This window comes from Argiope bruennichi, chromosome 6 (assembly GCF_947563725.1).
Source record: "Argiope bruennichi chromosome 6, qqArgBrue1.1, whole genome shotgun sequence".
NCBI classification, from domain to species: domain Eukaryota; kingdom Metazoa; phylum Arthropoda; class Arachnida; order Araneae; family Araneidae; genus Argiope; species Argiope bruennichi.
The window spans coordinates 67,729,072-67,745,285 of NC_079156.1; the positions used below are offsets into that span (position 1 = coordinate 67,729,072).

General features: G+C 27.4%; 1 protein-coding gene across 1 annotated transcript in view; it reads left to right on the forward strand.

Moving 5' to 3' along the window:
* Window positions 1–1,526: 1,526 nt before the first annotated feature.
* The window catches only part of LOC129971598 (transcription factor Sox-6-like), a 726,789-nt gene continuing 712,101 nt past the window's right edge, over window positions 1,527–16,214 (forward strand). Inside the window, exon 1 of the mRNA XM_056085520.1 lies at window positions 1,527–1,635. The gene's annotated coding sequence lies outside the window, so the exon portion shown is untranslated. The remainder of the gene's footprint in view (window positions 1,636–16,214) is intronic.

The following is a 16,214-nucleotide window of genomic DNA, read 5'->3' on the forward strand; positions in this document are numbered from 1 at the left end:
ATGTTGGTCACTGGTGTGTTAAGGAAGCAAGTTAAATTTCACTGTTGAATAACATTTCTTTGGATTGCTGCAACAATAAGTATTCAGAAATTTATGCCAAAGAATAAATCGGACATTACTTTTATTTAAAAACAACATTTTATTTCTAGGTAAAATGCTCTGGTAAAATAGAGTTTTGAAATTGAAATCTGTTTTCACACAGATTCTAATTTAGAGAAAAAAAAAATAATAGTAACAGCGATGCTAAAAAGCAGCCCCATTTTCTATTTTAAAGATATTCTTTCTTCCTCCAAAAACAAGTGTTTTCCATTTTCTTTCTATCTTTCTTTCTTTCTTTCTTTTTTTTTTTTTTTTACTATAAAAATATTTTACGAAATCTTTTGTGGTCGCTTGAATTAAAAAAAGAAAAACAAGTTTGATTACTCCACTTTTCAACTCTTCTATTTCTCATCAATTTTTCCTCTGATCCAAATGTCAAACGAAAATGTTTTAAAATTGGAAAACGGCCAACCAAATGAGAAGTCATACGCCTTCTGCCTCCCAATCCACAGCAACTTCATCTGTAAAACGCTCTCATTCATTTCTCCGTTTGAGATGAATAAACGAAAAAGAGATTAAATAATCACCCTTCAATCAAATTTAAGAGCACTAAAGTGTAAAGAGCGCGCCGCGGCGCAACAAAATCGCGTGGCTCTTCGCTCAATTGCTCTCGAATGCATACACGAGTCATTCTTAGGATTCTGAGTGTGGCGCCCTCTATTGACAACGGATTGAAACGCTTCAATGAGTTCGGCCACGTGAGGATTCACGATCGCGAAATGGTCTCAAAACGATCGCGCAACATTCGACGGCTGAAACGTTTAGCTCCTAAACGAATAATCGGCGTGCGTTCGTTTGTTTACATCACTGTGACAGGCGCGCTCTTTTCTGGTGACTTACGACTGAACATGTGACAGGTGTTTCCAGCACTTTGATGTGTGACACATGAGCGAAAAGTGTGTTTGCATCGAATGACTTCATTGAATTGAATGGATAAAAAAATAATGTCATTCAGAATTGATCTGATTTTTATAGATTTTATTCAGTTGACCGCTTAGATTTGTAAGCGGATTTCATATGCTAATATATTCAGTTGTTTATGAATTTTTGTTTAATAACTTCTGCATTTTATTTTAGCAGTGCCGTGGAATTTTATAGTAATAATTCTGAAAGAACTGTTGATATTTTTATGAAGAATGTTTTGAAATTGATGAAGTTTACCATCTTATTTTAAATGACATTTCATACGTTTTATTGAATTTTACTGTTTTGTGAAGTGTTTTAACCTCAAAGATATTTTAATCAAACGCATGAAATATTTTCTTATTCAGAAATTGTTTACGCTTCAAGTATGAAAAAGAGTTTCGAAAAGATTTATTAAATATATATATATATATATATATATATAAACAATTAAAAATAAGTGAATCGACTATTGTTTTACTCTGCAAAAGCAGAAAGTTGAGTACGAAATTTTATATATTGGCTGATCATCCTAGGAAAAGTCACCGGAAATCATTTTGGATAACTGAATTCAAATAAACTGTTCCCAAAATAAAATAAACAAGAAAAATTCTGCAACAACGGAGCTACTAGGTAAGTTTAACTTTTATAAAAAATTCTTATAAGCATGGAATGTTATGTTTTATGAATCTTTGTAATTTCATATTTGTTTTTGATTCTCAATCTTTTCCTTCACCGTAACACAGAATAAGAATTTTGATAATAAAAAAGCCCAAAAAGATTAATTTTTTTAAAATTTAAAATATTTTATGTTTTTGAAAAGAATGGGCTCTAAGAAAAATACAAGCAATCGCACGAAAAATCTATTAAAAAAAAACGCATTTGAAAAAATTATTTAAAATATATGCATGGCTTCTTGGTAATGATTAGGAATTCCCTTTTAGCTAGAATATCTATTTTCTAATTAAAAAAAAAAATTATTATTTATAATAATATATTATTTGTTTTCTTTCCCATATGATTACGCTAACGTTATTTCTCTCATTTTTGCATATTTAAAATGTTGTAGTTACAAATTTTAGTCAAATTTCTATGTTCTTTTATTCTTAAATGATATAATTACGCTATCAGATCCATTTAAGGAACCATTAGAATAGTAAATATCTCAGATTTAAAAATCTGAGAACGAAATTTTTTTATTACTGAACAAGTAAAATGACATGTTTGTTTGAGAGTGCTTAACTTAGGGAATATTTGAATAATTTATGTTTATCTGAAATTTAACTTTCAATAAACTTTTTTGAAACTGCGGGGAAATTTCGACTCCGTTTTCCGGAATCATGATGAAACAACTTGATTAATTGTGAAAATCATTAAATAAAAATATATTTATTTCTTTTAATAATTTTGTTGAAGATATTAAGCAAAATTTATTGAAATTAATTTTTGGATTGAAGTTTATATTAATGGAAATAATACATGTTTAATGTGCAAAGCATTTCTTCTAAATACAAAATATTTACTCTGTTAGAAATTCTAACTTAGTAGTTAAATCGTGTAGTACCGGTATTTTATCTATATAGGACTCTATTGTGAATAAATATTCTGTATTGCAAGATTACCTTGACGCGTATTCCCACAACGTGTGAAGGGTTATATTGGAATGAATCTATATATATGTTTATTAATTTATAGAAAACGCTCCCTGACTTGTTTGTTTTTTCACCAGCATTTTAAAATTTTCACTACGCAATCTCTCTCGCGCTCCCTGATGCTCTGATTTTCTGTTGTTATTTCATTTGCTTAGAGAAAATAATTTTTTTTCCTTCAAATTTATCGTTTGGTAAAAGTTATTTTAAATTCTTGTGTCCATAGATAATTGTTTCTTAGCGTTAGCAGTACAATATTTTACTTCTTTTAACTTTAAATAACTCAGAGAAAAAAAAAATCATAATTTCCAAGAAAATGCTTTTATTCACTTGTAACAGAAACTTGAAACTGCAATTTTACATACAGTGGAGAACAATAGTAACTGAAATATAAAAATAATTGTGTTATGCACAGCTCAGGATCGGGAACATTAAATATATAAAATAAAGGTTTTCTATGAGCCATACACGATGTTAAAATAAAAATAAATGTTGTCTTATTTGACGAGAGCTATTAAAGACAAGTATTAGGAACGAAGACACTTTAGGCAGCATATAACTTTCCATATTTTCTAACTTTGCCAGCACTGGGACACCCGATCTCCACATCTCTCTGGTCGTGTAAATGTTTTCATGAGTCGAGATTTGAACTCGCTATCTTCCTCTATTATCACCCAATCTAGCAAATGAAATGAAAGACGTATGAAACTGCTGAATATTATTTAAATATTTTTCAAAAATCTTTGATATTAGTGATAATTAAATTGCATAAAGATTTTTAGATAAAAATTTTCAAGTACTACTACAGTACTTGAGTAGTACTTGAAACTACTCAAGTACTGTAGTACTTGAAAAGTACAGTACTACAAATCGGTAATATAGAAAAGTAAACCCAGCAAAAAGACATATTTAAGCAATAATAGCTAATGTATTCATACTTTATTTAAGAGGATGACTAACTATTTCTCATTATTTTACTATCTAAATTATTCGCTTTTTTATTCTCGTAAACATTGGATCAATATTATAAATAGACATTCTATCTGATAATCTTTTAGATTCTGCTCAAGAATTCTTTTCGATGTACCCTGCTTTGAGTTTTTAATAATATTTTTTAAAATTTTAGAATATATTATCGGGTGTCATTAAATATCCCTACTGTAGCTCTTTTGCAACAACGAAGTATTGCTACTCATTCTTGAAGTCATATAGCATTAGTAATAAACCTGTGTCATTAAAACTTTCTAAGTTACGCCTGTACTTAAGGTTAATTCCCCCCCCCCAAAAAAAACCCCTTTAAGATACATTTATTATATTTCCGATGTTGTAATTTTATGATAAATACTAATCGCATCATAAAAATAAAATCAGATGTGCAGAATCTATTTTTGTGAAAACCGTTGCTGCGATAAGTTTTCTAAGATTAATTTGATGATAATAATATAAATAGAATTTGATATTAATAATAATAAGATTGATTTCATAATTGATTAATCTATATTGATTTATAAATAATTAATTGATAAATAATTAATAAATAATTAATTGATAAATAATTAATAAATAATTAATTGATAAATAATTAATAAATAATTAATTGATAAATAATTAATTGATAAATAATTAATTGATAGATAATAACTGGATAATAATAATTAATTGATAAATAATTAATAAATAATTAATTGATAAATAATAAATAACTGGATAATAATAATTGATTGATAAATAATAAATAATAATAATTGATTGATAAATAATAAATAATAATAATTGATTGATTTAATAATTAATCTAATTTTGAGAAAGCAATTGTTGCGGTAAGTTTCATAAGATGCTTTAATTTTGATATTTACGATATAAACGCGATTTGTCATTAATAATAATAAGGATTGACTTAATAATAAAACTGATAAAAAGGATTCACAAAACATTAGTAGCAACGGCAGTTTTTCCATGTACCAAATTTATTTCATTTTATTATAATGATTATAGAAAATTACTTCAAAAAGAAACAAAATTGTTTGTAAAAAAATCAATAATTTCATGGATACTACCAAAGCTGAATACCATCAGCATTCTTGTTTCTTGTCTTCAAGTTTTATCTGATTGGATGTGGTAATTTGATATTTTTTTGCTCATATCGTTTGTTTTTTAATTTTGATTATCAGTTAAGATATATTTCTTCTTTTCATCTTCCTGCATATTTAATGACTGCTCATATTTTGGAACGATAATAATTGCAACAAAATTAGAATCTCTCTTTTTTTTCCTATAAAAGAATTTTAAATTTTATTAAGAAACTACTAATGTTATCTTTAAAGAAATAAAATGACAAATAAGTATATAAAAAGTTTATTAAATATGTTTCTAATGGCTTTTACTGAAATATCAAGTTTAAAAATCTAAAGAATTTGTATATTTAATTTCAAATATTTACTTTTTGCTAGAATAATATGCCCAGAGCATATTTTAAACCGACAGCTATTATATGATGTATAGTTTACTTTTTCCGTCCTTATTTCGGATTATTTTACTTTGAATTATTTCTTCAATCCAGATCTACATACTACAAACGTCACAAACTTTCCCCAGCACAATAAATATTTATACAGAATCGTTTTTTAAAAATTCCATTTTCTAAGTTCATTAATTTGGCATTTATTATTCCGGTTCAAACCAGTTGAATAGCTTATTGTTTTGTCGTTCCATGTTATCTTTCTTCTTCATTAATAACATACACAACTAAGTAAGCATTTGCTTTTTTTTTTAAAAAAAAATATTTTTGGAAAAAATAATGCATTAAAAAAATCTGAAACTTTTAATTCATAAATTATGAATGAATCGTATGTTTGCTCTTGAAGTGAAAAATTATTTCATAACAAAAATTTATTGATGTATTTCAAAAAGAAATTTAAACTTAATTATCAAGCTGTTATAATTTATTAAGCTGTCAATACAAACTTAGCATAATAAAACAATAGTCCTTTATCTTAGAAATATCATTAAGGAACACACTACCTTGATGTCCTCTATGAAGGTTGATAATTGTATGCATAACTTTATTGTTATAAATATTAATAAGCGTGTAAAGTTTTCGTTGTCCAAAATTTGAATTATAGAAAATAAAATTCTAAATACAAAAAATATGTGAGCAATGAACTTTTTTTAAGACCGATGCCATTACGGAATTATCGTTTTAATTGCAAACTTATCTTATGGAGAAGTTTTGATTTTATTTTCATCGCAGGGTATATATTATGAATATATATCAGGAATATATCAGAAAAGTATCTATAAAAATATAAGGGCGTCATATTGTTTATTTATCCTATAACTCAAAAAAAGTTCAAAATCCTCCTATTTTCGAGAGTACAAGTTAATAATGTTTTGGGAAAAGGTACTATAGTAAATTGGAAATATAAATTATTATTAAGGATATGTAAATATATATAGTAAATAAATTGGTGTTATAATAACTGTAATAATGCAGACTAACGAAATTTCGCATTAATAAGCTGAATATTGAGTAAAATTCGAATTTCAAACGTTAAAAATCAAATTATAGAGTCTAAATTAGTTTGAATACTTGTTTGTGTTGACAAGGAATTCAAAAAATAAATCGACTTAATGATCTTCAAAATATAGAAACTGCTATAAAACATATTATAAAATATTTCTCTCCATGTATATCTGAAGTCTCTGCTCTTTGAACAATCAGTTCTGACTAACTGGAAAATATAGTTTATTTTTATAACCTCGCTACAGTTTATCTCAGCTAAAAATATAAAGCTCTCTATAAATTAAAAAAAAAACCCATAAATTTATTATTACTATAAATTTTTTGCATAAATGTGCTTAAATTCCAATATTTCGTAATGAGTATGAATATACCCCAGAGAAAAAGAATAAATACAAGCGAAGCGGAAAAAAGTAAAAAATCGCTCTGTACCACAGTCACAGTTAATATGATGCTTAAGTGGAAATAAAAATAATATAGTTAACAATGATAAATTAGCAAAATAAAAATTATACAGTCAAACAAATAGTTAATCAATTAAAAAGACTTTTTCGATTTTATTGTTGCCCATCCGCTACAAATCTGATGTTATAAACAAAAATTATCTCCTATCATATACAATATCTTATAACTTTAAACGAGCAATTCTTGTATATATATATAAACGGCTCTAATGATTTGGATCACATTTTATATTTAGATAAAGTTTTACTTTTTAAGTTTGTCTATATAGATGTCTTCACTGAAAAAAAACGTGATCTTTACCCTAAAAAACATTTTTATAACTAACTATTAGGATAAGTATATTCAAATTTTACTTTGAAGTGTGCGCTGTGCAGTATAGTGGTCAGAACAATATGAATGCTTTGTGTAATGCAGGCCATCGGATCTAGTCGTGATTTTTACTTTATTTTTTTTTTACTCATGTACTTGCTCTTTTTTATCTGTGTAGTTATCTTTCTTGAAAAAAACCGCTTTTATATATATATATATATAAAAACATTTTTTTATAACTAATTATTGGAACCTTTTACTATCTGTTCTCATGATCCATATGTCGTATAGTACCATGTTGAACCCAATTTCAAACTGAGTGTAAGTTCAAAAATATAAGTAGTGGTAGATAAATTGCAAAGTTATTACTGTAATATAGCTGATAGTTTCGAAGAACATGTTAAACTAAGTGCATTTATGATTTCATTTTTATTTAAATGAAGTGTTCGTATGTAGGTAAGATTGAAAAAAACACATATGTAATCAGTATACGATTCGTATCTGAATATTTTCTCAAAAAAAAAAAAAAAAAAAAAACACCTATTGAGCTAAGTTTGGTTTTTCAGATATTACATATGATTCATAATAGAATTCTATATCTTAATTAAATGAAATATTCCTATCCATTAGTACAATTTTATTTAATAAATACCTATAATCTAAGATGAAAATTGGTTTAGCTAATTCAAGGATATTTTCAGTTGCAAGAAATGTAATACTTCCCCCCCCCTCTTCTTGTCGAACTATTAGATCCGTTTTAAGACTGTTTCACCACATTTCTATCCCCCGTTAAGATACTTATCGTCCAATCTGACTCGTTGCTGTAAATGACAAGGACACATGCGATTCAATGATTAATACGCTATATTTGGAATCAATCCACACATTTAGGGTTCGGTAAAGCCTCTTTATTTCGTGAGGCCAATACAACTTTAATGTCCCTCAAGAGAAATTTGCGATGATTACAGGGTACCATGTATTCGAAATATGTAATACTGTTTTCCGTTGGGGAATTAATAGTGGATATATACACGATTTCTCACGTGGAACGAAACCTCAGGTTCCTGTTGATTGGAATGGTGTGATATCCCTTCCCCCCTTTTTTTCGCAACCTGCATAGTTAATAGATATTTTTTTTGAAAACTTGTGGAATTGTTCCCATATTCCACCTTCGTAAAATAAATACATTTTGAATCATTTGGGAATATTTATTATATTGATGTTTTATTAATTCAAATATTAAGATGATATTTGTGAATTCAGAATTACTGGTTAACTATACAAAGGGACTTTTTTCTAATGATGTCATATTAAAATATTTATGAATTGATATTAATTTAAGAAAAGAAATTCTCTTAGATTATTAAATAAAATTAGTATTATTTTTTAATCAAGGCGATTAAGTGGAAAATTAAGACAGATCATTATAGTTTGAAATCAGAAATTGAAATAGCAATGTTTTTTTTTTTGCTAATATTTACTGAGAATTTGCGCCAATTCCTTTTTTAGCGTTATATTTTCCCATATTGCAATTTTTAAAAAATAATTGCTAATTAATTTGATTGTTAAAACCACTTTCGGTGTTAAATGTATTAGTAATTTTTATGATTTATTCAATCTTTAAGACGTATTCATTCAAATCAGAGCTAGAAAAATAATTGAAAACTTATAAACTTGATTGTAAGTAAAATTCTCAATGTCACATAAAAAGTTTAAAAAACTTTTTTCATATTCATTCTAAGAATCTTTCTATATAATCCGGTGTGTATTATGGAATAATTGAAACCAAATTGTGAAAATTGAATAAAGCATTACTTAATTCTGCATTTAATTTCCCCTTTAACTTTAACTCTCTATATATCTATACAAATTGCCTTTGTGTGTGTATACTGCAATACTAATGTGTCTTTATTAACTGTATTACACATTATCCGCTTCAGTGACCAGTTAGTACATCTATATTAATTACATTAATTTTATTTTGTCAATTAACTTTAAATCCAGCAATTTATTTAATTTGTGTTAAGCTAAAAGCATTAAATAATGTAAAAAAAAAAACCCCAAGAAATGAAGTGAAAATGAAAACCGAGCACGGGAAATATATTTAATATAATTAAGGATCTCAGTATGCGTATTTACCAATTAAAAAAATATTTAATAGAAAATTAAAATTGAAAGACAGAATAATTTGCTAAGACATGAAATTTAACGACATTTATTAACATTTATTTTATACATTCATGTCTTTAATTATGAAATTAACGACATTATTTATAACGTCATTTATTTTAGATATAAAAAATTTCATTTTAATTTACAGTTAATATACATTATTTAGTTAATAATAAAAAACATATTTAAGTTAATTGCAGCACGTAAAAGACTAATACAATATCTAAAAGAGACTACCTAGTCTTAAGTAAAATGATAGATTTCGGACCACGATTAAAAATTTTATAAAATGATACTGTAAATCCATTAAAAAGGTAAATTAGATTAAAGTCAGGAAGAAAAAGAAACAGACAACTACTGCTGAAAAATATGAAAATGAACTGAATCTTATTACAAAAATATTTTTAAATCTTAATAATTAAATTAAATTTTTAAACTATTGAAGGTATGGTATTTAAATATTTTATAAGGCAATGAAATTGATTTAACTTTTATTACAACAATGAAAACTGTTGTTACAAATTTTACATAAAAAATATTGTTAAAAATTACCAAGATGAAGAGGGAGAAATATTCAAATAAATTGATATCTCTGACAAACACACGCATTCACATTAATGCCAGGTTGGCGAAAAACGTCATGTTATATATAATATCTTCGAAAGTTATCACCAAAAGACGCAAAATTTTGCATGGGTTTCAAATTATTTTAAGTTCTAATCAGAAATACATAAAAAATGCTCTGAGATGCACATAACTCAGAACCTTAAGGTGTATTTGTATTATTTTTGATAAATTTTGGCTCTGTGTTTTCGTTTAATCTTATAGAGCACCCACAAATAAACATACAGGCATATTATCTTTTATTATATGTAAGATAAATAAAATAAATAATTGTCAACAAGCACAGTTATCTTAGGTTAAAAAATAAATTCAACAAGTAAGTGATATTTACTGAGGAAGAAAACATTTTATTCTAAATATTAGTAATTCATTAATTTAGATCGAAAAGTGCAATCGATGTACGTTATTTATTAGATGTTAATAAACAGGTAATTCTGAGACCTTGCGTCAATATCAACTAAATTACTACGATTCTTCATCAAGTAATAAGAGAATGTATATAATGCTTATTAAATCATATTTACAGCACTGATTATCTAGTTTTAGAGGATAACTTATTGTCCTCGATGTTTTTTGCCTTTTCCTCCATTTCAAATTAGAACAGCAGTTTGGAACACATCACGTCACTAACTTCTCTTGATTTTTTATTAACTATGAAACAAAAAGCAGCGAATAAAACTCCACAACAGTTTTCCCTAACAATTAAAAACTCGACAGGTAGCGAAAAGAACGATTCTGAAGGTGACAATTAGTACAATAGAAGGATTAGAACAAGAGGATGTTCAAGGAAAACAAAACTGTAATTGTTATTGTTTCCTCCATTATAATCATTTGCGCAATTGTCTATTATATTCTTTTTTTTTTAGCAACTCTGGGGAAAAGCGAGATCTCTTTGAGAACATAAAAGTTGTGAATTATTCCAGGAAGTAAAAAGGTTGAAAAATTCGTAGACAACTTCATATTTCATCGTAATTTTTCAGCCATTTTATTTAGTTTTTTATTTTTCTAATCCGAGTGGCTAGGACAAATAAAACTCACGTTAAAAAGCTAAACAATTTTGCGTCAATTTGGCGCATTGTTCTGCTGAGTTGTTTTGTGACTTTACGTAAATTATCCGTCTGCTTTAATGTGCAGAATTTTTTTCTTCTTTTTAAAGAGAAATAAATGTAAAAGTTGACGCAATTGTCGTTTGGTGTTTTCTTTTGAATATTATGCAAAAGGTTTCATTTTAATTGCCAACAGTTTTAATCATTCATGTTTTTTACTCTTTTTGAAATTAAAAACAATCACAATTCTTTCGTCGGTTTTTGATAAATGATTGCCTTTTTTTCTTGCACTTTTCTTTTGTCTAATATCAAAAATAGAATGCATTATCGAATTTTTTGTCACAATTTCGTGGATATTTATCCGAATGTTTTCATTGAAAAGAAAAAGCTTAGAAACTAAATAGAATATTGTATATTTACTATGTCGTATGAGAAGTACGTAAAGATTATTAAAGTATTTTAATCATTAAAAAAACATTCGAATTTGAGATTTTGACCAATCTCTATGCTTCAAATCTTTCTGAGTTCGAAAAACAAAAATTTGGAATTATGTCTGTCTTTCGTGAAGACGAAAACTCCAAAACACTTTAAGCTAGACAAATAAAATTTGCCATACCATCTCTACTCCAAATTCGTAGATTTCTGTAAAACTTTTAATGAAATCCATTAAAAGGAAGTTTGGCTATCCGAATATAAGTTAACTTGATAATAATAAAAACGAAGGGAGCTAAATACATAAAACTTAGTACACAGAATATCTACACTGTAGATATATTTAAAATTTGGAACGAAATCCGTCAAGAGATTGACCATTAATCGATCCGTACTTTCACAGGCATATAAATGCGATAACTCAAAAACGTAACGACATAAATATATGAAATTTAGTATGTGATTCTGTAACTACAATTATAATTTTGTGTAAAATTTTGGTTTCAATAGATTAGGAAAGAAAAAAAAAACACTCACAATGCACATTTGATTTTCTGGTACTTCTTTATTAACTGCATTTCAGCAATTAATCGGAAGAATATTTGTGTTAAGATCGCGAGCTAGTATTTTCTTTCTTAACCATTGTTCGTCAATGGCATTCATTTAATAATGCATAAATACATTTATTAGGCATTATATGGAAAGTTTCAAGGAAATCATTCTCGTTGATTTTTCTACTGTACTTAAGAAACTGCTTCCTCCATTAAAGCCGAATCAATGTTATGTACAAAAACAACACTTTTTTCATTGATATTTGCATTATGAGAAAAAAACACAAAATTATTTTTGGAAGCAGATCTCATCAAGCTCGATTTAGTAAGTCTAAACTTTCTGTTTTTTTTTTTTAAGTAGAATTTTTAAAGCTAGAATTATTTTTAATCTATCATCATAAATCTATGCAATACAGAAACGCTGCAAAATAATTATGATGAAATGTTCTGATAAGGTAAAAGATTACTGAAACGATTCATAAAAAAATGTCATCTAACTGACAGTTTTGTAATTAATGTCTGATACATTCTATAATATAAAATATTATAAAACTTTTCGACCTTAAGAAAAAACCTTTTCAATTTCCCTTAAAATCAAAAAAAAAATCTCTTCCATTCTTGAATAGTTGTTGTATTTGAATATATGGTCAAAATCGAGATAATCTCGCAATAAATAAATAGTAAAATGATCAATTAGTAATTAAAAAATTAAAAATGAAGGCTAAGTAAAAATATTTAATTCAATTGCTACTTTGAAATCTGGCCGATTTCGTTGGATGCACTGGACTAGAAGTAACTTCTAATTATTGCAAGAATATTTTCTCTTATAACAGTATCAAAGACTTTTAAATGTATGAATTCGCTTGATTTTTTTTCAGTATTTATATCAATGGAAAGCAATTAAGAAAATCAGTAGATTATAATTTTTTTATTGAAATTTGTCAAGTATTTGTATAAGATGAATTTTCCATTTATATTTCTTATTTTTATATTTTATTTGGCAATTTGGATGTACATTTTGACGCCATAAAATTTTTTTCAGTTGATAGTTTTTTAAAGGCGTGAGCGGAACAGGCATCGTTATAGACTATTGGTTTCAATTGAGAAAAAAAAATATTTTATATCGTGTGAAAATGAAACTATTTTCTATTGCGCAATCACTCTTTATATCTCATTTTAAAGGATAATTTAAAAAGAAATGTTTGCATAAACAATTTAAATCAATTGCTCTAATTTTCACTCATTCATTTCAACGAAAACATTGTAACACTCTTAGCTGTCTCCAAAACAGATTAAGAAACCGATGTAAACAAGATACTTAAATACGAGACACTCCCAGTGCACCTTAAGGATCGTATTTACACCCTCCGTTTTACCGATTTTGCTCGACCGCAAAAATAAAAGAGCTCCACGTGCCTCTGTTTTGACAAGTGGCCTGAATCCAAATGGATTTTTTTCTTAATTATTACCTTTTAAGATACCTCAGAATGTCTCCTCATGAGGCCAAGTGTGACAAATCCTTTGAAACCAACAAACCTTCTCTTGTTATTGAATATCCAGATCTGTCATGGATTTTGCATGGATCTATGCAGATGCTGTGTTACAGAGTATGATTTTTTTTCCTTGAATCTTTCTACGAGCGAATTTAAATTTGAAAAAAACATACCAACACTTTCTCTTTTTGAAAAATGAAATGTGTAAGGAATAGTTCCGAATTCAGGTATTTGGTGGTTTTAGACAGTACACATTAGAGGTACATACTTTAATAATTTAGTCGATTTAATTTCTAATTTTAATAAATACGTAACTTGAGTTTGATAATTTTTTAGACATATACACACACAAGCATAGGCACTCACACACACACACACACACACACACACACACACACACACACACACACACACACACACACACACATATATATATATATATATATATATATATATATATATATACACTCATGCGCGCGCGCACACACACACACACATACACGCACGCACCACTTTCTCGTTTACGAAGTATATGAAGAAAAATTATTGCAACCGTCACGAAATTCGACCCCGAGACCCTCGAAAAAATCTCTACATCTCAGATCTCCATAAATTAGAGAGCACATCTTTGGAATTAAATTTCTCTGTCCGTGAACATGATAACTCAAATTCTTTCAGAAAGACGGATGAAATTCGGTATCCGGTCTTTACACAAAATGTTTAGATTTCTGTCAGATTTTGCTCTTTATTCAGAGGAAGTCTGTCTGTCTGTACAAGTACAAGGGAACCCAATAACTACAGAACGAAAAAAGCTAGACAGATAAAGTTAGTATTCAGGATGTATCATCTAAAGTACAGATCCATGTCAAATTTGGAACCTAATCCGTCAAGGGGTTGGCCGTCGTCTGTACTTTCTCTTGCATTTAAACGTGATAGCTCAAAATCACAATAAAATAAATTAAATTTGTGTTTACTGTTGCAGTTTTATATCAAATTTTAATTTCAGTTGGTTATAAGAGAGGCCACGAAAATAAAAATTCGCTTTTCTGATACATGTCTCAGCGGTTAATCTCCCGTAATCTCACATTAGATTCACGCCGAAGATTGATTTTCTTCATTGTTCTACAAAGTACACAACTATCATGAGCGAAAATAAAAGTCTGAATACTCATACTGTTCACAGGTTTGGCCACAATTTCATACGGAAGGAAAATGGTGGGAAATAAGACCTTTATTAAAAATGCGAGAAAATTTCGATCTTCCTCGTTGATTAAATTTATTTATTAAGAGTCGTGATTACACGACATTTACATTCGAATACAATATTACTTGAGTAGTTTCTTGATATTTAAAGGTGCTATAATAAATAAATGGGCATAAAACAAATAGGAGCTCAAGCAAGTGTTAATACTAAATGTTAATGCTTTATAATTCACAGAATCTGCAGTTTATAAAACTTTATTTATTTCGCAACTTAGTTAATAATATTTTAAAATCGATCTGCCTCAGTTCCCTCCCCACACACACACATATTCAAACTACTGTAGACAATTGCCTTTGAGAAGGAGGGGAATGTTTAGTTTAAGAAAATGACCAAAGGTGCTGAATTAAAGCTTTAAGATAATTTCAAGTTGTTACCTTGTTGTATTAATAAATAGCATAAAAATGCAAATTTATTGTTTAAGATACGCTGAATTAATTACAGTTTTTCCTTTTATTTCTATGTGGTATCTCTTTAGCCAGAAATTTAATTTTTTTGCTACGAATTTATATCATGAATGCGAAAGAAATTTTTATGGGAAAAAAGTTTATAATATAGGATTATAAATAGTTTGAAAAAAAATTCTTACTTGTGAGCAAAAGGAGTTTTTATATAACAAAAAATTCCCATATGCTATTAAAAGAAAATTAAACTTAATACTGTCCATTCCTTTCTTAATTTTAAAGAGCCATCCCATTCTTAATTAGAAAGGCTTAAGAGAAACGTTGGAAGTGTCGAAGAAATATTTGTCGTGGTTCACTGAATTGAATTAGAGCAGAATGAGTACAGACCATAATTTATATTTTATCTAAATTCCTATTTCGAATGAAACTAACCTTTTCAAAAACTATTATAAGACTTTGTATTTATTTCTTCAGATATTGTTATGAACGCTGTTCATGTTAGAATGAATCCTTGTGGATTTTGCTTTCTTTCTAAGCGGTATAAATTTTATGTGGCCTGTGAAATGAATGACTATGATAATTAACACTTTTCAATTTGAAAAGAAAAAAATATACGAAATACATAAATAATTTTTTGTTTTGTGTTTGCATATATTAATTTAAGAGTCGAGTGAATTTCAATTTTAAAAATCTCTTTTTAGTTTGTGTTTAATCTAAATTTTGTTTGGATTTTCTGGAGATCATTGTCTACAGGTTATGGGAGCATAAATTTCAATCTCTCCAATTAATCTTTATCTTATTTTGATTTCAAGATGGAGTTATTGTGCAATTACTAAAATCCTGATAATTAAAAGTATAAGTCTGATTTCACATGATGATTTATTTAATAGTCACACAAAAAATAAACTTTTTGATCTATAGGAATGTTGCTAGTTATAATTTCTTTAATATTTTTCCAAAGCTAAATTTTGAGCATTCGAATCTGATTATTACTTCATTATCTAAATGGTTCTTTCTCGACTTACTTGAATTGCTTCCATATTTTAATGCGCCTCATTAACTTTGTCGCAAAGCAAAAAAAAAAAAAAAAAAAAAAAAGTGTTTTTAATTTGAGTCCCTTTTCTTTGACCGATATATTTTGATGACAAAATAAATACAAAATCTTATTTCTTTTTTCTTGCTCGTTCTATCAACCGAATAGATATAGATGTATAAAATCTACTCTCTAATGGATGTAGTCCAAAATTTCACATAAATTTTGGTAATAAAACCATTTGCTAAATTTT